The following is a 21,291-nucleotide window of genomic DNA, read 5'->3' as shown; positions in this document are numbered from 1 at the left end:
GACAGAAATCATATCAGTGGTCATCAGAGGTTAGGACGGGAGAAGGAATTATCTACAAAGGAACTTGAAGGAAACTTATGGGATGATGGGAATGTTCTGTATCTTGACCATGGAGGCAACTGCATGACTGTGTAAGTTTTTCAAAATTCATCAAACTGTACACGGAAAAAGGGTGAATTTTGCAATATGTAAACTGTACCTTAGTAAACCAAAGAAGGCATTAAAATAAATCCAAAATTAAACACATATAAATCACCCTCTGAATGATTTTAATGACATGTACTCAAATTAAGTCAGGGCAGAATTCAGAACAGTATTTGAATTATTGAAATTTCTTTTTATGATGGACTTTCAGATGAATAAAACACATTTTCCTAAAGTGTTTGTCACAAAAAAATGTTGTTCAAAAGTGAGACATAATTTAGTATTACTATCATCAATTAGCATCTATGGTAATCACCTGTGACATAATTTAACACTCATTGATGCAAATATTTGAGAAACATTTCCTGAGTGTAACTAGACCACAGACCTGAAAGGACTCACTTCTCCCCAGTTCTGGACCAGTAGGATATGCTTCAGACTTCTCCAATAAACATTCATAAGGTATGAGCAGATGAGATCAAATCTTACAAAAATAACTTCAAACTTAGCTTCAGCCGGTCCGTAACAGTAAAGCTGTTTAATATTAGAAAATAGTATCACACAGTATAGCAACATCACAAAGATGGTAATTAATACACTTAGAACAAATGAAACCTATCAAAGACATTTTTTGTTGAATAAATGAATAATAATTGTCATGACAGTACAATTTAAAAAGGCTTTTCATTTCATGTGTGTTATCAGCGCTTCAATATAGAACATATTGTCAAGATTAGTGACATATGGGTACCAACGGTTTTTTTCAAACACTGAATGCCAGTATTTTCTGGTAAATGCCAATTTTCACACAACAAATTAACTAAACATAACACAATTTCAGGAGATGATGATATCAGCATAATTCACCCAAATTACAAAAATAGCAACACTTAAAATCATGCACATTATTCATAAAACTTCTCTTTAAACTTCTACAAACTTTCCCAGAGTAAAAAGATTCCTCAAAAGCCTCGTGATAACATTAAACTACAAAATTCACTCTGGAAATGCAGGGAGTTATTTTTCAAATTTTTGCTTTAAGATTTTTTTTAATCTGTGAAAATATATAGTGAGGAGCGTGTTGAGATAGGTGGAGGAAAAAAGAGCTTCTAGTTGATAGATTCAATATGTCTGAAAATACTTCAGTAATGTAGAGAAAAAACTTCAAGAGCAAGAATGTATTATAAATAGAAGCCTTTTAGCAAGATGGACAGGTGAGCAGTTCTTGCATCAATTGCATCCACAGGAGAGAGGTCTTGAAGAATGCTAGTTTATAGAATCTTCTGTATGATAGAGTTGGCTACATCCAATGATTCATCTTTTACTAGAACAATGTCATAAGAGCCCATGTTCTTTTCTAAAAGCTCATCCACCTATCATTTAGCTATCCAATTTTCAGAATGTGTTCAACATTGGCTACTCCATCTGCCATTCTTATATCCCCTTGGGAATCTCCCAGCAGAATTATGTTGCTACTATCTTTTCATTGATTGAAATATTCTGTATTCTTCAAGGCACCATCATGTTTGTTAAATAAAGGAATTAGTTTGCCTTTAAATCCTATGAGCACCCCATTATCATCAAAATCCATGAAGTTGGATACTACTGTGATGTTCGGGTGATAAATGCTAGCTTGATGGATTACCTCCTCCAGTATATCACCAATACCAGCTGAAAATATGAACACAGGGATACTGTATTGTTGGGAGTTTATCAAAGAAATTCTCATACCCTTCCTTGAGCATAACATCAGATTCTGCCACCATGTGATTTAGTATACCGTTCTACCATGTAGGAGTACTTCTCTTCTACAATAAGAACAGGATCAATTTCAATAGCACATTTTTCCTTTAGTTGCATTAAATTTTCTCAGCATTCATGTAACCAGCTTACTGTTGTCAATGACAACAACATTTTGGGCATCTTTTCCCTTCATAGGAAAATCTACTCAGTGTCATATCAAAGTCTGTTATTTTTTTTTAATTTTATTATGTTATGTTAATCACCATACATTACATCATTAGTTTTTAATGTAGTGTTCCATGATTCATCGATAGTGCATAACACCCAGTGCTCCATTCAATACATGCCCTCTTTAATACCCATCTGTTATTATCTGAAGTTTGGCAGCTCCTCCCTTAATAAGACCACAGATCATTTCTTCTACTCTTACAGGGTTCTTATTTTGAACTCAACTTCTCTGGAATTCTTGCATCATTTTCATATGTAGAGTGGAATCTTGATTAGGCATTTCTTGGTTCTCCAATCTTCCTTAGTGCCCTCGAGTTCTTTTGTCCTCAAATTTGTCCTAGGATAACAGCATAGGTGATAAGCAATATCCAGAGATGCAGGGCTTGGATACAGACATCTTGATAATCTTGGTCTTCCACGTTGTCTTCCTCTTCAAGGTACATATGTACTGGGCCAGCACCCCCCACCCTCCCACAACCAGGGTGCACACATTGGCACTTGCCACCACAGCCATCCTCGCCACAGCTGCCTGGTCCATGAATGGGGTATCCTGCGCCTCCCAGCCAGAAAAGAAAAATTCAAAGACATTTTTAATGGACCAGATATTATAACTCTCAGATCACTCAAAAGCAAAATGATAAAAATGTAATATAAGACCCAAGAACACTATTTAACAGTGAACAGAAGAATCGAGTTATATACATGGAATTTTTAGTTATAGCCTCTCTACTGAAGGGTACCTCAGACTGGGACCCAATGGCATTAAGTACTAGTCCCATCTATACCAAAGCAGTTTCCCTACTGCTCATATCCATGTTTGAAATAGTTAAAGAACCCAGCAATTTCAATAAGGTCTTACTGTGAATATGAACTCACCAATGCTTCATAAGTCCCCAAAGATAAGCAATCTATACAGGGTTGGCTTCACGGACATGCCACTTATGCACTCAGGTGCATAGATTAGAAGGGCCTGAAGTTGGTTTAATGCTGTCACTATCTTGAAATTCTTAACAATTTAACAAGGGCCCCATATTTTAATTTTGTATTGGGCCCCACAGATTATGTAACTGGTCCTAATTATAAATACCAAAACTGACATGAGGATTCTGAGTTACTCTTTACTATAGTCACTTGTGTCATGCATTTGACAAAAACTAACCAAATTTTTCTTGAAACACTTTAGTTAAAAAACTACAACTGTTAAACCGGCAAGTTGGACTCATATAGTACCTAGGAACTTCCCGTAAGATAGGCAGGTTGCAAGGACAGTGCATTTGTTTCCCAGTTTGGAACTTCCACTTCCTACTCCAGATAAAATAGGGTAAAGAGAAAACTAGATAGACTCTCCTCTCAGGTGATCAACTGTCTTTGTATGGGAGTACATATTTAAACTTGTTTTTCTCTGAATTTTCATTTTGATCTTTGGTGAGTTCTTCCTCCTAAGAAGTTTTATATATTAATTTATTCACTCCTTCAATAAATTTTTTCTGATGAGTACCAACTATGTGCCAAGCATTGTGCTCAGCACTAAATAGAAAATACAAAACAAGGCTAAACAAAAATAAAACAAGAAAACAGTCTTCTTCCACATGAAACTTAAAGTCACCAAATCAGTCACTCCTAAACTTCTCATTTATAGTCTTCACAATTTTGTGACATTTTCCCCCAGGGCATTGATTTTTAATCTATGAATCTAGAGGAACAGTATGATACATACCAGCTTTTTCAATAGCAAAATAATAGAAGTGTACGTTTTAAAACATCAGATTTTACTGTTTAATAATGAAAGTTGGCTTTAAAAAAACAAAAAGTGCCCTAGCTGTGTGAAAGGCATCCAGTGAATAGTTAGCATTGCTCCTAATCTAAACCATGTCACCATTCTTCTCTTCCTATAAATGGCATGCACTATCATGGTCAGTCTCGGAGCTGGCTTCCAGCCCAGTCAGCCCCTGCAGCCAGCAGGGCCCAGGGCAGCAGTGTCTTTTATAAGTAGGTAAAAAGCATTTGGCTTGCATCTCCATTGCTAAGTCTTTCTGCAAGATGGCAAATACATAACCCAAGTGCTTTGGAGCGGAGCTGATTTTAAAAGTATTAGAGCAAGTGAGCCTTCTCTTAATCGTGGTCCAAACAAAAACCAGTTGGTCCCCTGCCGTCTTTCTTCATCCTCAGTGGTGTAACTATGGCTCTTTGGTTCTGGAAAAGCATCTCCCTTATTCATTAGCCATAACACAAAGCAGCAGATGCCTAATACCTATTTCCATAAAGCTTCTGAGCTAAGGAAGTGACAACTGGTTGGAATTAAGCTGAACCTGGAAACATCCCGGGGTTCATTTTTATTTGAGGTTACAAAATCAACAAGTGCCATTTTTCTGAGCTGGGTAAAGGGGAGCAAGGTAAAGGTATCAAATGGCACTCATATTTGGACGTGAATGAAGGCTCATATCCCCTGACAGCTTGGCATGGGTGAATTTAGTTCCTGCAAAGCATACGGAGACTTTTATTTCTCCCCAGTGAAAATGTGTTATTTTATGTGCTCAGACTATCACAATCCTCCCCTGCTTTTTTAGAGAACATCCATTTCTGGTGAGAGCTGCCAATTCATTATCCCACAATCTCACCCCACAGTTGGGACACATGACCAGTATGAGCCAGTCAGAATCTTCCTCGGGGTTTCTCACAAGATTTGGAGGGAAAGAGCTTTCTTTCCTCTCTAGGCTATAAGAATATAAGATCTTGGATTCCTAGAGTCTCATAGAGTCAGACAGCTGAAGAGAACAGGGCTACAAGCAGAGAGCAGCAGAAATGAGAGATGACGAGGGAGCCCTGATATGCCTGTTCCTGGACCTCATCACCCAGAGGCCAGCCCCTCCTCTGGTCCATCATTTCAGTGCATAAGCTACACCATCTCTTTTTACGTATTACTTTGCTTATGCTAGTCCAGATTGGCTCTCTGACACTTTCAAGGAAGAGTCCTGACCAATTCACTCCCTACTCTACAAGCTGCATGTCTACAACCTGACTGACATCAAGCAAGTTCACATAATAACCGGGAAGGTGAGAGGGAACTGGATTCTCATACTCGAGGAAGCTTACCTCCAGCCAATTAATTTCTTTAAAGTTTGTCAAAGTCACAGTGCTAACTTTATGAAAGCAATTGATTTAGAACCTAAAGCTCTTTTCTGTGCAGAGTGCATCTCTAAATCATGGTCTATGTCCTGGTATTTGGAGAGGAGATGAGGCATGGGGAGAGAGGAGGCAGGGCATAACCCAAGAACCCTGCTCAAACCCAGAACTTTGCCATACAACTAACAAAATGAAAGTGTTCCTAGGTCCACGAACTTTCATTTATCACCAGGTGGTTCCCTTCAACAACTGTCTCCATGGATTAAGACTCTTGCTTCTGCAAATCCTTAACTTCTATGCAAAGTTAGAGACCAGATTAAATGAACATCATTCTTACTCAAAAGAATTCCAAAGTCAAGTTACCAATCGCTCCTCCATACCGACCATTATGCATTCCCTTCCCATTCCACCCACACTTTCATTTATGTACCTCTACTATTAATTCATTCATTCTATGAATATTTCTGAGTATCTCCATGTGCCCGCCATCATGATTTAAAACATGAGTCTCCCCTGATGCTCTCTTGTCACTCCAAACAAAAAATTAACAAACTGAGGGTTGGGTGGAACATAAACATCAGGATCAACAAAGCAAACAAAGGGGAAAAACCTACTGTCACAACTCCTCAAAAATTGGGAGCTAAAGAAACAATATTCTGACACAAATTGTCCCTAAGTCTCCTAGAAGTAGTATTGGTGACTTAATAAATCTTGAAAATTTCTATTACCACTCCCAATGTAGGGAGGAAGGAACTTAAGTGGAGTTCTCTCATCTTTTCCTTCTTTTGAGAGAAAATGGTTGTTAGGGAAATAATAATCAGGTGAAGTGAATAAACAGGGCTGGCTCTCTCTGATGGACTGAAGACTCTAGAACTCTACATAGATTGGGGGAAAATATTCCAAAGCCCAAGGCTATCTACCCAACTAGACTCAGTGAAGATGAAAGGAGAATGAGTCAGAATAATTCATTTATGATATATCAGCCAAAAAAAAAAATCTGAATCAAGTTCCCTATGTTGAACATAAGTGAGGTGAAAACATAGAGTGTGGTAACCATGCAGATGTATTACAAAAAGGAAAGGAATGAAAAGAAGCAACACAGCAAGCAAGATAGAACCCCATTTGCCCAAAAACATAATCATGGAGAAGAGAGTTCTCCATGAGCACTTCAATCTATATAGTAATTTCATAGGTGTGTTATTTCAACATGACAAGATGAGTGAGATGAAAGGGATCCCAGGAAATGCAGAGGTAAAAAGCAGATATTAAAACAGTAAGAGGAAAATATATAAGAATGACAAAGATAAGACAGAATAAAGACAAGTTTTTGGTTTCCCTTATGTACAAAATTCAAAACGTGGAAGAAAAAAACCATTCAAAGATTACTAGGGGAAAAATTTCTCCTTAAAATGAAGAAAAGTTATAGTTTTAAAAAATATACATATACCATGTCGTGGATATACCTGCTTTGTCCATCTAATATCCATTTCTCTTCCTCCTTCCTAAGAACAAAAAGTACTCATTTAGACATTCACCTCTCCTCCAGAGGACTCCTATGTTTTGGGGATGCCGACCCACCCCATGTCCAAAACAAAGAGCGGGTTCAGATTGGCTTAAACCAATCTAGCAAATTCTACTTCCCTGGCCACAGATATCGATTCTGGCTGAGCATGTGAATTCAATGAGTTAAATAAGGTAAATTTAGGATTCTTGCTTAAAACATTGAAGAAAAATGACTCTGTGTTCCAGGGAATATAAACTCTAGAGAGAACTTCCAGAACTATTTCTTATAGTGAGTTCAGCTATATATGTGTGTATATAATTACAGTGCAGCAATTCTTCCATTTCACTTCACTTTCTCTTCTGATAAATTTAGGAAATATTACATGAAATATTACATGAAAAATGTTTCAAAACTTTTCTGGAACTTGTTGGAAATCCAACCTCTAGGAAACTGGAGGAAGCTATTCACAGGGAGGTATCACACTGGAGGCAGGCCACTGCAAGTCTTCCCAGGGTAGGTGTGCAGGGTGGGAGTTGTGGGGAGTAGTTGCTGAGAGCTGTTTGCTGCTGCCACCTGTTCTTCAAGACTAGGGCCCTGGAAAAGCTACCAGGACTGTAACAACCCAGGGCTAGAGAAAGTCCGCCAAAGGAGACCACCAAAACCAGGAAGCAGAACTCTCTTCCTCCTCCAATGACTGCCAGAACCTTCTAATGACAAAGCTTTAGGACAAGCTGGCAAAGGAAAAAAACATTTAAAGGGCCCAGATAAATCTTCACAGAGCATCTATAAGAACAAATTTGGAGCTGAGAGACAATAAATTGATAACCAACCTAATACCCACAGGAAAACTTAGCGTTATTTTGCGCATTTATAAAATTTTACATATATATGATTTCACGTCACAATTACTGTTTTTTCTGTCTAAAGCTCATTTTTCTTTTTACTCATTTCTTAAAAACTTTATCCATGCTATTGTAGGTAAATATAGTTCATTCAATTTGCATTATGCAACACTAAATTATTAAGAAGACATAGGTTCCAGATTATATTTCCCTAGTGAATTGCTCCTTATACCTTTACCATTGTGCTTTACCATAATGCTTTGTCTTAATATTCATTTTGTCTGACTAGCAATATTACTACTATAATATTGTTTTGTGTTTGTGAGAGTATGTATTGTGGTTTTAGTATTTACTCTTAGATATTAGTATATCTTTCCCATCCTTTTGCTTGCAAATCTGTGTCATGTTTGGGAAAACATGCATATAGCTAGAAACTTTAAATACAATGTGAGAATCTCTGTCTTTAAGGTGAACTCATAATGTTTTCATTTATTGAGATTACTGATGCACTTGAATTTATTTGTACCATTCTATTTTGTGTTTTATGTTTCCTTTTCTATTTGGTATCTAAGTGGTATCTTTGCTTGTTTCTCCTTTCCTACTTTCTGTTAGATTCTGCTCCTGCCAAACATTGCAATGCTTTACACCAACCTCGCCTTTCATTTAATTGTAGTATAATATTTAAATTCTAACTTATTAAATCCTTCCAAATTAGTCACTACTATAATTTATGAATAATTTTTAAGTGCTTATATTTATCCATGATTATGATTTTATTATTGCTCTAACATCTAAAACTGTCCTCCTCAGGTGGTTCTTTCCTTTCTGAAAAATATCCCTTAAGTTCTTTTAGCAAGAGTCAGTGCTTGGTAAATTTTCTCACCATTTGTGTGAAAAAATTCTCTATCTCACTCTTTAAAAATGATAAAACTAAGTGTAGAATTGTAGATTGATGTTTTTTTTTACTCAGTACTTTGAAGACAGTATTCCAAGGTGTGCAGACTGCTATAAGTCTGCTGTCACACTAATTATTCCTCAAGAGAGAATGTCTTTTTTTAATTTTTCCAGTATAATTACTATATATTGTTATATTAGTTTCAGGTATACAATACAGTGATTCAGCAATTCAGTACATTACTCACTGCTCACCACAATAAGTGTACTCTTAATCCCATTCATCTATGTCACCCATCCCCCTCACCCACCTCCCCTTTAGCAATCACCAGTTTCTTCTCCATATTTAAGAGCCTGTTGTTCTGTCTCTTTTAATTTGTTCGTTCATTTTGTTTCTTAAATTCCACATGAGTGAAATCATATGGTATTTGTCCTTCTCTGACTTATTTCACTTAATATGATACCCTCTAAATCCATCCATGTTGTGGCAAATGGCAAGATTTCATTCTTTTTATGATGGAGTCATTAATTTTCCATTTTATTTATTTACTTAATTTATATAAATATATACATATATGTATATACCACATCTTCTTTATCAATTCGTCTATCGATGGACACATGAGCTGCTTCCATAACTTGGCTACTGTAAATAATGCTGCAAAAAACAGAAGTGCATATATCTTTTCAAATTAGTGTTTTCATATTCTTTAAGTAAATACCAATCCAGTAGAATTACTGGATCACATGGCAATTCTATTTTTAGTTTTTTGTGGAACTTCCACACTGTTTTCCATAGTGGCTGCACAACTTTGAATTCCCACCAACAGTATACAAGTGTTCCTTTTTCTCCACATTCTCACCAACACTTGGTTCTTGCGTTTTCAGTTGTAGCCATTCTAACAGGTATGAGGTGATCTCTCATTATGGTTTTGATGTGCATTTCCCTGATGGTTAGTAATGTTAAGCATCTTTTCATGTGTCTGTTGCCATCTGTACGTCTATTTTAGAAAAATGTCTGTTCATATCTTCTGCCCATTTTTTAGCTGGATTATTTTTTTGGTGTTGGTATATTTTTCTGTATAAGCTCTTTATATATTTCAGATATTAACCCCTTCTCAGTTATATCATATGCAAATATCTCCGTCCATTCAGTAGCTTGCCTTTTTGTTTTGTTGATGGTTTCCTTCACTGTGCAGAAGCTTTATATTCTGTGTAGTCCCAATAGTTAAATTTTACTTTTGTTTCCCTTGCCAAAGGAGACATATCTAGAAATATGTTGCTAAAATGGGTATCAGAGAAATTACTGCCTGTGCTCTGTTCTAGGATTTTTATGGTTTCATCTCACATTTAGGACTTTAATCCATCTTGAGTTTGTGTGTATGGTGTAAGATAGACCAGTTTTTCCAGCACTATGTTGAAGAGACTATCCCTTTTCCCATTGCATATTCTTGTTTCCTTTCTTAAGAGATTAATTGACCGTATAATTGTGGGTTTATTTCTGGGCTCTCTGTTCTGTTCCATTGATCTGTCTATTTTTGTGCCACTACCATACTATATTGATTACTACAGCTTTGTATGATATCTTGAAATCTGGGATTGTGATACTTCCAGTTTTGTTCTTCTTTTTCAAGATTGCTCTGGCTATGTGGGGTTCTTTGTGGTTCCATACAAATTTTAGGATTATTTGTTCTAGTTCTGTGAAAAATGCTGTTGGTATTTTGATAGGGATTACACTAAATTTGTAGATTGCTTTGGATAGTATGGACAATTTAACAATATTTGTTCTTCCAATCCATGAGCATGGAATATCTTTCCATTTGTTTATGTCATCTTCAATTTCTTTCATAAACTTTTTATACTTTCCAGAAAACAGGTCTTTCACCTTCTTGGGTAAGTATATTCCTAGGTATTTTATTATTTTTGGTGCAATTGTAAATGGGACTGTATTCTTAATTTCTCTTTTCGCTACTTCATTATTAATGTATAGAAATGCAACAGATTTCTGTACATTGATTTTATATCCTGCAACCTTACTGAACTCATTTATCAGTTCCAGTAGTTTTTTGGTGGAGTCTTTAGGGTTTTGTATATATAGTGTCATGTCTTCTGCAACTGAAAGTTTTAGTTGTTTCTGAACTTAGATGCCTTTTAATTCCTTTTCTTGTCTGATTGCTGTGACTAGGACTTCCAGCACTATGTTGAATAAAAGTAGTAAGAACATTCTTGTCTTATTTTCTGATCTTAGAAGAAAAGGTCTCAGTTTTCCACCATTAAGTATGTGCGTTTTTCACATATGGCCTTTAAGCTGTGGGTTTTTCACATATGGCCTTTACTATGTGGACATGTGTTCCCTCTAAACCTACTTTTTGGTTTTGCTCATGAATGGATGCTGTGCTTTGTCAAATACTTTTTCTGTTATCTACTGAATGATCATATGGTTCTTATCTTTCCATTATTGATGTGATCTATCACATTGATTGGTTTGCTAATATTGAACCATCCTTGCATCCCAGGAATAACTCCCACTTGATCGTGGTGAATGACTTTTTTTTAATGTATTGTTAGGTTTGGTTTGCCAATATCTTGTTGAGGATTTTTGTATCTATGTTCATCAGAGATACTGGCCTGTCATTCTCTTTTTTTTATAGGGTCTTTATCTGGTCTTGGTATCAGAGTAATGCTGGCCTCATAGAATAAATTTGGAAGCTTTCCTTTCTCTTCTATTTTTTAAAATAGTTTTAGAAAAATAGGTATTAACTCTTTTTGAAATGTTTGGTAGAATTCAGCTGTGAAGCCATCTGGACCTGGACTTTTGTTAGTCTTTTGTTTACTGTTTCAATATCATTGCTGATTATAGGTCTGTTCAAATTTTCTATTTCTACCTGATTCAGTTTTATGAAGTTATATGTTTCTAGAAATGTATCCATTTTTTTCTAGGTTGTCTGGTTTGTTGGCATATTTTTCATGATATTCTCTTACAATCCTTTGTATTTCTGTGGTGTTGGTTATTTCGCTTTCATTTCCGATTTTGTTTGAGTCCTCTCTCTTTCTCTCTGATTAGTCTAGCTAGAAGTTTATCAATTTTGTTGATCTTTTCAAAGAACCAGCTCCTGCTTTCAATGATCTATTATATTTTTTTAATTTTTTATTTCCTTTAATTCTGCTCTGATCTTTATTATTTTCTTCCTTCTACTGGTTTGGGGTTTTGTTTGTTGTTTTTCTAGCTCCTTTAGGTGTAAGTTAGATAGTTTGAGATTTTTGTTTTTTTTTTATTATGTTATGTTAATCACCATACATTACATCATTAGTTTTTGATGTAATGTTCCATGATTCATGTATAACACCCAGTGCTCTATTCAATACATGCCCTCTTTAATCCCCATCACTGGGCTAACCCATCCCCCCCTCCCCTCTAGAACCCTCAGTTTGCTTCTCAGAGTTCATAGTCTCTCATGATTTGTCTCCCCCCTCTGATTTCCCCCCTTCATTTTTCCCTTCCTACTATCTTTTTTTTTTTTAACATATAATGTACTATTTGTTTCAGAGGTACAAGTCTGTGATTCATCAGTCTTACACAATTCACAGCACTCACCATAGTACATACCCTCCCCAATGTCTATCACCCAGCCACCCATCCCTCCCAACCCCCACCACTCCAACAACTCTCAGGTTATTTCCTGAGATTAAGAATTCCTCATATCAGTGAGATCATATGATACATGTCTTTCTGATTGACATTTAGCTTAGCATAATTTTTCTTAATTCTTGCAGTAGACCTGTATTGCTGTAAATTTCCCTTTTAGAACAGCTTTGGCTGCATCACAAAGATTTTGGATCATTGTCTTTTCATTTTCATTTGTCTCCACACATATTTTGTTTTTCTCTTTGATTTTTTGGTTGATCCATTCATTACTCAGTAGCATGTTATTTAACCTCCATGTATTTGTGTTCTTTCCATGTTTTCTGTGGTTGATTTCTAGTTTCATAGCATTTTGGTTGAAAAGATGCATGACATCACTTTGATCTTTTTCATTTGTTAAGATTTGTTTTGTGGCCTAACATGTGATCTATTCTGGAGAATGTTCCACTTGCTCTTGAAAAGAAGGTGTATTATGCAGTTTCAGGATGGAATGTTCTGAATATATCTGTTAGATCCATCTAGTCCAATGTGTCATTTAAAGCCATTGTTTCCTTGTTGATTTTGGTTTGGATGATTTATCCATTGATGTAAGTGGTGTGTTAAAGTCCCCTACTATTACTGTATTACTATCAATTACTTCCTTTATGTTCATTATTAGCTAATTTATGTATTTGGGTGCTCCCATGTTGGGTGCATATTTACAACTGTTATATCTTCCTGTTAGAGTGTTCCCTTTATGTTTAGGTGCATCCCTCTTTGCCTCTCATTAGTCTTTGTTTTAAAATCTATTTTGTCTGATATAAGTATTGCTACTCCAGCTTTCTTCTCACTTCCATTTGCAGGATAAATGCTTTTCCAGCCTTTAACTTTCAATCTACACATGTCTTTAGGTCCAAAATGAGCCTCTCTGTAGCAGCATATATATGGGTCTTGCTTTATTATCCATTCCACCATCCCATGTCTTTTAATTGGAGCATTTAGTCCATTTACATCAATTTATAGGTATGTACTTATTGTTTTGTTACTTATTTTATGGTTGTTTTTGTAGTTTTTTCTCTGTTCTTCTCTTGCTCTATTTGTTGGCTCACAGTTTGTTGGCTTTTCTTTAGTGATACCCTTGGATTCCTTTCTTTATTGTTTGCATGTCTGTTATCATTTTTGATTTGTGATTACCATTAGCTTTACATATAACATACATGTAGCAGTCTATATTAGGTTGGTCATCACTTAAGTTTGAACCCATTCTAAAAGCACTACATTTTTACTCCTCCTCCCCTCTCCATGTTTTAGGTATATGGTGTCATACCTTACATATTCTTATGAAGCCCTTGCCTTTTATAGATATTTTTAATTTTACTGCTTTTGTGCTTCCTACTTTTCTTATTCCTGCTTATGGTCTTCTCTTTCCACTCAAATTGTCCCTTTAACATTTCTTGTAAGACTTGTTTAGTGGTGATAAATTCTTTTAACTTTTGTCTGTCTCAGAAACTCTTTCTCTCTCCTTAAATTCTGAATGACAGCCTTGCTGGATAGGGTATTCTTGGTTGCAGGTTTCTTTCTTTCAGCACTTTGAATATATCAAGCCACTACCTCCTGGCCTAAAAAGTCAGCTGATAGCCTTATGGGGTTTCTCCTGTATGTAACTGTTTTCTTTTTCTTGGTGCCTTAAAAATCCTCTATCACTACTTTTTGCCATTTAATTATCATGTCTTGGTGTGGACCTCCTTAGGTTGATTTTCTTGGGGGCTCTCTGTACATCCTGGATCTGGATTTCTGTTTCCTTCCCTAGATTTGGGAAGCTTTTAGCTATTATTTCTTCAAATAAATTTTCTTCCCCCTTTTCTCTTCTGGAATCCCTATAATGTCAATGTTATTACACTTAATACTTTTGTGGAGTTCCCTATTCTCATTTATTAGTCTTTTTTATTTCTCCTGTTCAGCTTGATTACTTTCTATTACTCTGTCCTCTAGGTCGGTGATCCATTCTTCTGCTTCCTCTAGTGTACTATTAATTCCTTCTACTTTTATATACTTTTTAAATTTCATTTATTGAGTTCTTCATCTCTGATTGGTTCTATTTTATATTTTCTCTGTCAACAGTCTCACTGAGGTTTTCTATTGTTTCCTCAGTCCAGTGAGTATCTTTATGGCCACTACTTGAAATTCTCTATCAGACATGTTATTTATCTCCATTTTGTTTAGCTATCTTGCTGTGATTCTGTCCTGTTTTTTCACGTGGGACATATACCTCTGTCTCCTCATTTTGTCTGACTCTGTGATCTGTTTCTACTTGCTTTGAAAATCAGCTACATCTCCTGCTCTTGAAAGTAGTGGCCTTATGAGGAAAAGGTTCTCCAGTACCTGGCAATGTTCCCTGTTCACCAGAACCTGACACTCCAGAGGTGTCTCCTGTGTGTTGTGTATGCTCTAACATTTTGGCTCAGGCATGTTTGCTTTGAGTTCCGTCATCTGTAATGGCTCTACTGATGGCAGGGCTTGGTCCCTGTGTTATTAGTGAGCCAATCTGGGACCACCTTGTGTTGAGTTGACTCAGAGAAAGTGTTTGCCAGAGATGTAGCAGCACAGAACTGCAGCATGCTCTCCCTGTGTTATCCCCTGAGAAGCTTCCTTGGTGGGTGAGGCCTGTAATTAGACCAGATGTCTGCCTCCAGCCCAGTGCCTGGCCCACATTTGTATTGGTATGTGGTTTTATTCCCCTCTATCTGGGGCAGGAATCACTTTGGGGTGGTGCTGACTTCTCCCAGGGCTGCTTACATACTGCCATACTTGTGGTGCCACTTTGGATTGCCTCCTGCTGAGGTCATGTTGAAGGTAACAAGTCTACAGGAGAATGCAGGGGCCAGACATGCTGTTAACAAGCTAAGTGGAGGGTATTCATGTTGTGCTGGTTCCTACGGGTGTCTGTGTATCTAGGTTCAGAGCAGGGATAGAAATGGTACCCACCAGCTCTTTTGTTCTGGGAGACATCTCTCAAGGATACCTGGCCCTGCAGTAGATGCCATGAGGTTAGTAAACAAGTCTCCCTCCCATATATCCCAGGGATCTTCCAAACTGCTGTTTCTCTACTGTATCTCAGCTACAGTTATGGTATGCTGTCTCTTTAAGGGCAGGGACTCCATTTCCTATCACTCTCTGGCTCTCCCAGAGAGAAGCCACTGGTTTTTAAAGTTCCAGGTGTTAAGCCCCACTGATGTAAGACCTCAGGAAGTTAAGCCCCTCTGGTTTTCAAAGCCAAATGTTATGGAGATTCGTCCTCCTAGTGCAGTTCTCCTGTGCCTGGGGTGCCTAGTATGAGGTCTGCTCCTCTTCCTTCTCTACACTTACAGCATCCCTCCCTCCCATGGACAGTCCCACAAGTTCATTTGGCACTAGGCAGCATTTCCACCCCTTCTGCCCTTTGCCATGTGGCCTCTTCTCTACATTTAGTTGTGGGGAGTCTCTTCTGCCAGTCTTTGGGGCATTTTTTGGGTTATTTACACGATGTGGGCATCATCTAGGTGTATCCATAAAACGACATAAGCCTAGCATCCTCCATCACCTTCCCCAGAAGTTGAGAATTTATCTTTTGTGTCCATAATTAAGATATTATCTTTGTCGTGGGTGTTCTAAAGTTTCATTATAGTGTACCTATGTGCTGATTTGTCTTTAGATTTCACAAGGATTCAGCCAATGCAGTTGTGTGCTGGAGTCTATCTCTCCTCTGTTGCATTTTAGGTAATTTTCTCAGTTTTGTGTTCCAACTCACTAATTCATTCTTCAGCTGTATATAATCTGGTATTTAACTCATCCACAGGTATATCAATGATATGTCTATATTTCTAGAAGCTCTATTTGTTCTTCAAATTTATCTCTTCAGTATGTTGTTCTCTCTTTATGATTTCCAGTTCTTGTTTTTATCACTTTAACCATTTGAAGCATAACTATTTTATAGTCTTTTTTCAGACTGCTCTATTACCTGAAGTTCATGGCAATAGTTTTCCTACTTATAGTGTCTGCTGACTCTCATATGATAGATTATTTCCCCATGGAATTTATAAGTTTTCATTGTTTCCTCTCTTTCTTCCCTCTACCCCCAGAAAACCTGTGGCACCCCGGGTGTAAAAGTCTTACCACAGGATCATTTTACTTTTGCATTTGGTCTGCAATTACTTTCGACATTAGTTTTCTAGCTTGGACATTCCCAACATTAAATTGGTAAATTCCAACTTCACAGGATTTTTGGTAGCCAAAGGCTTTAATTCCTCTCATATTTTCCCATCCAGAGTTTCAAAAGTAACACATTTTCTGTCATATTACCTGAATCAGTGAGTACGTTTTTACTAGTCTCCTTTTACCATAGGAGCAACCTTTTCCTTCCAGGATCCCAGCTTTAAGGAAGGATGTCTGTTCCAGCTCCATGCCTCACTCAGGCTTGATGCTGTATTTTCCATATTTACATGGGCATTAAAATCTTAGCCTCTAATCCCTTTATCCACTCTAATATCTTCCCAAACCATCACAGCATCTGCTCCTAAGTTAACTGCTCAAACCTAAAGCTGCTTTCATCTCTGGCATGTTATCATGCCAAAAATGATCTTTCTTCAACTTAATTTAAATATTTAGATTTTTATTTTTGTACATTTTATTTAGCATGTCTACAGTTTTGTAACTGTGGATCTGAAAGGTGTGTGTAGTTTATATCAATTCAGCTGATCTTGTTGCCAGAACCAGAACACATATTTTTATAAAGTATTTCTTTTAATCTATATGTGTGCATAGAAAAAAGTTTACAATGTTCACCTAGTGGTAATGACTCATTTCCAGAGGTTTGAATCCATGGAGTTTTTTTTTCCCAACTTTTTTTGTATATGTGTAAATTGTTTGAATATTTCAGTAACTACCTAGTCTCATTTTCAACTAAAAAAAAGTAATGATAGAATAAATGTTAATGTCTTCCATGTCTTTTGTACACAGACCAATCTCCTTACCATTCTATTCAAGGACTTTCATGATCTGACTTCACCCTGTCTAGACCCATTTCTCAGTAGTCTCCCCATATTCCCTACCCTCTGGCTCCCTGGACAACCCAACACTTCCCACACATGTCTCTTCTGTCACATTCTCATGACTTCACTGACGTTCCTCCCTCAACAGAAATCTCAGCATGTCCTCACATTCTCAGCAGGTCCCAGTATTACTCAACCTTTAAGACCACTTCTTAAAACCTCTTCTTAACCCTTTACTTCCTCTTTTAGTCTCCCCACTGTCCTTAATATACAACATTTTCCATATTGAATCACACTTATTTGTCTATTACCCCCTTTAGAGAAGGGCAAGAACTATGTCTAATATTTTCATGCCTCATTTATTCAGTGAATGAGTTCATGAATAAATAAATGAAATGAATGTTCACAACTTGTGAGTTAAAGGCAGGCTTCTTGAGGATTTCACTCTGGGTGGGCTGCAGGTTCATTTGAGATGCCAGACAATTTTTTGTCTCTCTTATGTCATCTGGGTGGTAGTCAGTTGGGATGTTCCAGTAGCCCTGGATAGCTGTGGAGAAGTCCTTAGAGAAAGAATAGCCAGTGGTATTCTGCAATGCCTTACACATGAACTGCCTTAGCTGTCACAGCACTTTTGCAAACAACATTCCATTGCATCTATTGAGGTAAATGGTACCCAGTTTGAACATGAAAAAAACTGTTTAGAGCATTGGTCGCTTTACCAAAGATTCAGGGAAACAACTTTGACATAGGTCTTCTGTTGCCCAGTGCAGTGATATGTGTTCTCTTTTACCATCTACAACTCTGTAGGTATTCCAGCTCCCCTTGTAGTAGGAGTTACAAGGTTACAGCTATGATGCTGTGATGGCAAAAAAAGCCAGGCTTGTGTCTAACTGCAATACCAGCTTTCCCCCTGAATTGCTGGGAACCTTCATGTCATCCCTCCAGCCTCCTTTTTCATGTGCAGCTTCAATTTCTTCATCTCCAAAATGAAGAGGTAATAACCTCTAATGTTCTTACACTTGACTGCTTCATGGGCCTGAGTCTCCGTGAAAATTTGCTGAAGGAACCAGGCCTAATTCAAGTTCTAGACTTCTTTCTAGCCACCTTTTCTAGACTTTTTCTGACCTAGGCTTAACACCAGTCCCTGGGGTGCTGCCTCCAGGAATCTGAGTATTTTGACCCAACCACATTCATGCTCTGTTCTTTTGACTGTGATTCCTTTTTGACCTTAGAATGTACCTTCTTTTTAGAGGCCAAAGGGAACAGTTATGTAACTGAGAACAGTTATACTTAATCAAAAATTGCAATAGCAATTTAAGACAGCCCACAAAAAAGAAAACTAAATACACCAAGCATGGTGCATAAACCTAACACAGACATGGCCTGCCTGCTTTCTATTTCCCCTGCCTCCTCACACACCAATTCTTTCGTTAAAGCTTTATTATTTCATTACTCAGCACATTTTCAACAAAGACAGTATGATCTGCTCCAATTGTCTGACTGAAAAAGGGACTTTTTTCCTGAGATTTTTTTTTCCTTCTTGTTTTACTTTCATCACATTTTAACACCTTGTAGGTCATTATAAGGGGTAGAAGGTGAGTCTTTTTCCTTAAGGAATCCTAAGACTGTTAATTTTACAAAATAGAAAGCTATACCCTGAATGAGGTAGAGGAACTAATACTCATCACTTAAAATTACTTGCAATGCTTCCATTAATATAAAATGAATGTGTTAAATCAAAATGCTACTAAAACAAAAGGGAAAATAGGGAGACATAATCCACATGCATTTATTTGCAGTCATCATCCAGGATGAACTGCAGCTGACTGGGTTCAATTCTGAATAGTTGTTTTATAATGGTATTGGATATGAGAAAAAATAGTAGAGCTCTTTCCTCATTAAATAAAATAAAACGTGTACCTGCTATTAGAGCAGAGAGAGACAGAGCTAGGCACAGCCATAGTGAAAGTTCATACAGCTGACACAAAATTCACCAGGGCTGACTAGTTGGAGTTGACCTATAAATATGGCATGGATACAAAGAAGGAAAGTTGAGTATAACTGCTCAGTTTGTTTTACTTTTCTGGTGAAATGACCATTTGTTTCCAAATAGTCCCAAAGCTCATGTCTTTAACGGCCATTACTCCACTGTACTGGCATGCTGCTGAGGGCTCTGCTTATTCCCTAATTATTGAAAAAGAGCTGCTGGAATTCATTAAGAAATTATAAGTAATATCCCAAGTACCTTCAAAACCAAGTTTGGCAATATCCTTAAATCTTGCATCAATGGAACAATGGAAGACTCCCTTGGTTTGCTCTGAAACTGACTAAAATTTGACAACACTGAAACCACCTAAGCCAAAGATGAGGCAGCCAGTTATTTTCCAGTAATTGTCGTTCCCATAGCTTTTTTTTTAAAGTCTTTCAAATAGGCACATAACAAATCAAAACATTTTTAATAATAGACACTAATCTACAAATCTACCATTTAAACTACAAATTATACACAGCCAATTAATTAATATGGTGGAAGTAAGCCACTTGGATGTAGAAAAATCATGCCCTCTATTTTGAACTGTTGTGGAGGGTAAAATGTGTAAAATGTTAAGTAGAGAAGTCACACTGAAGACTCAGAGATTCTTAATTTTTTTTCACTATTAACTACTTGCTAATCCAAATTAAATTCTATACCAGCAAGCACTGTTACAATAAACATTTCACTCTGGCAAAAATACTTCTTGGCACTGGTGAAAGCCCAGCAAAATTCAATGTCAAAGTCCAGCAGAATTTGAGTTCAAATACTTCTAAAGTTGATTATAATGGACTTTGACATCATTGTGTCCCATTTTCCATCATTGAGAGTTGTTTTTTTTTCAGACAATATAAAGAACTGTTTTTCTTATATAATTTTTCTTATCATCTATTGAGTGTGATATGCTTCAGGCATGATTACTTTATGTGCATCATCTTATTTAATTATCACAACTCTCTGTATAGAAACTATTATTATCCCTGAGTATACAGGGATATATTCAGAAGGAATTGACTATGGGGAAATTAAACATTTTGCCCTCAGTCACACAGCTGGTAAATGATGGAATACACATTTGATCTCAGAAAATCTGATTCAAAGCCCATGCTTTCCATGTATTTGTTACCCAGCCCCCTCCCCCACCTCATACAAGGTTTTCCTCTATCCCAGTATCTTGGATCAGTTACAGTTTTATTGTTATCTGAGATTGTAATCTACAATTTACATCCATGATAAGCTTTCTTCTTTATACCATAATCAGCCTCATCAATACACACAAGTGGGACGCATAAACACACACACACACACACTATACATACTTTATCTATGGGAGTTGAGGGAGACAGAGAAATGGAGAAAATGATTGAAGATCCAGACCCAGTGCAACAGATGATATTCAAAAGAGATGAATACAAGGCCCCTGCATTTAGGTCAGGCACTCTGCTACACCTTATATTCCCGGCACTCAATCTAGTGCCTGACACATAGTGAATGTTTAATAAATGTTTTTAGAATGACTGAGAGAAAAAGTGAATGAGTGGTAAGTGACACTAGTAGGTAGGGCAGACCTGGTTTCATGTATATGAAAAAGACCCAGTGGTCTTCAATGATGGTAAGGTCAACCTGAATAAGTGAATTGATATAACCACCAACAGCTGTGGGGCAGTACAGCCTATATTTACAGAAGCCTCTATCTCAGGTATAGAGGTATAAGTCCTGACCTCCTTTGTTGCCCAGTGCCATGGGCACCTGGAAGGGGAGAAGCTCAGAAGAGAATGTGGGTAACAATGGGAGAATCAGAGATGTCCTGCCATAAGAAAAGACAACTCAGGGAAACCTGGTTTTCAAACACTGCAGGGCTATCCAGGAAAAGGGATTAGTCTTATTATACATAATCAAAAGGTACTACGCTAAGAACAACCAGTGTAAGCCACAGTGAGGCAACTTTGTATTCAAAGTTAAAACAGACACTTTCCATCTCTTCCAGTGTTTGTGACCTCCTGCTTCCTTACCACCTCCCAATCCAGAGCATCTTTCAAAGTCCAGAACTAACTTTCAACTCCTCAGAGAAGTTTCCTTCCTTTTAGTGGCTCCTTTCTTCTACCCTACATCACAGTCTCCCCTAAATGACA

General features: G+C 37.1%; 1 pseudogene; it reads right to left on the bottom strand.

The window, feature by feature from the left end:
* Positions 1–676: 676 nt before the first annotated feature.
* The window catches only part of LOC112823648 (cytosolic 5'-nucleotidase 3A-like), a 235,815-nt pseudogene continuing 215,200 nt past the window's right edge, over positions 677–21,291 (bottom strand).

The sequence above is a fragment of the Callorhinus ursinus genome, unplaced genomic scaffold (assembly GCF_003265705.2).
Source record: "Callorhinus ursinus isolate GAN/ISIS: 27379988/994484 unplaced genomic scaffold, GSC_fseal_2.0 scaffold5, whole genome shotgun sequence".
Classification (NCBI taxonomy): Eukaryota; Metazoa; Chordata; class Mammalia; order Carnivora; family Otariidae; genus Callorhinus; species Callorhinus ursinus.
The sequence above is the reverse complement of the archived record's forward strand: the minus strand, read 5'-3'. Positions and strand labels throughout refer to the sequence as shown.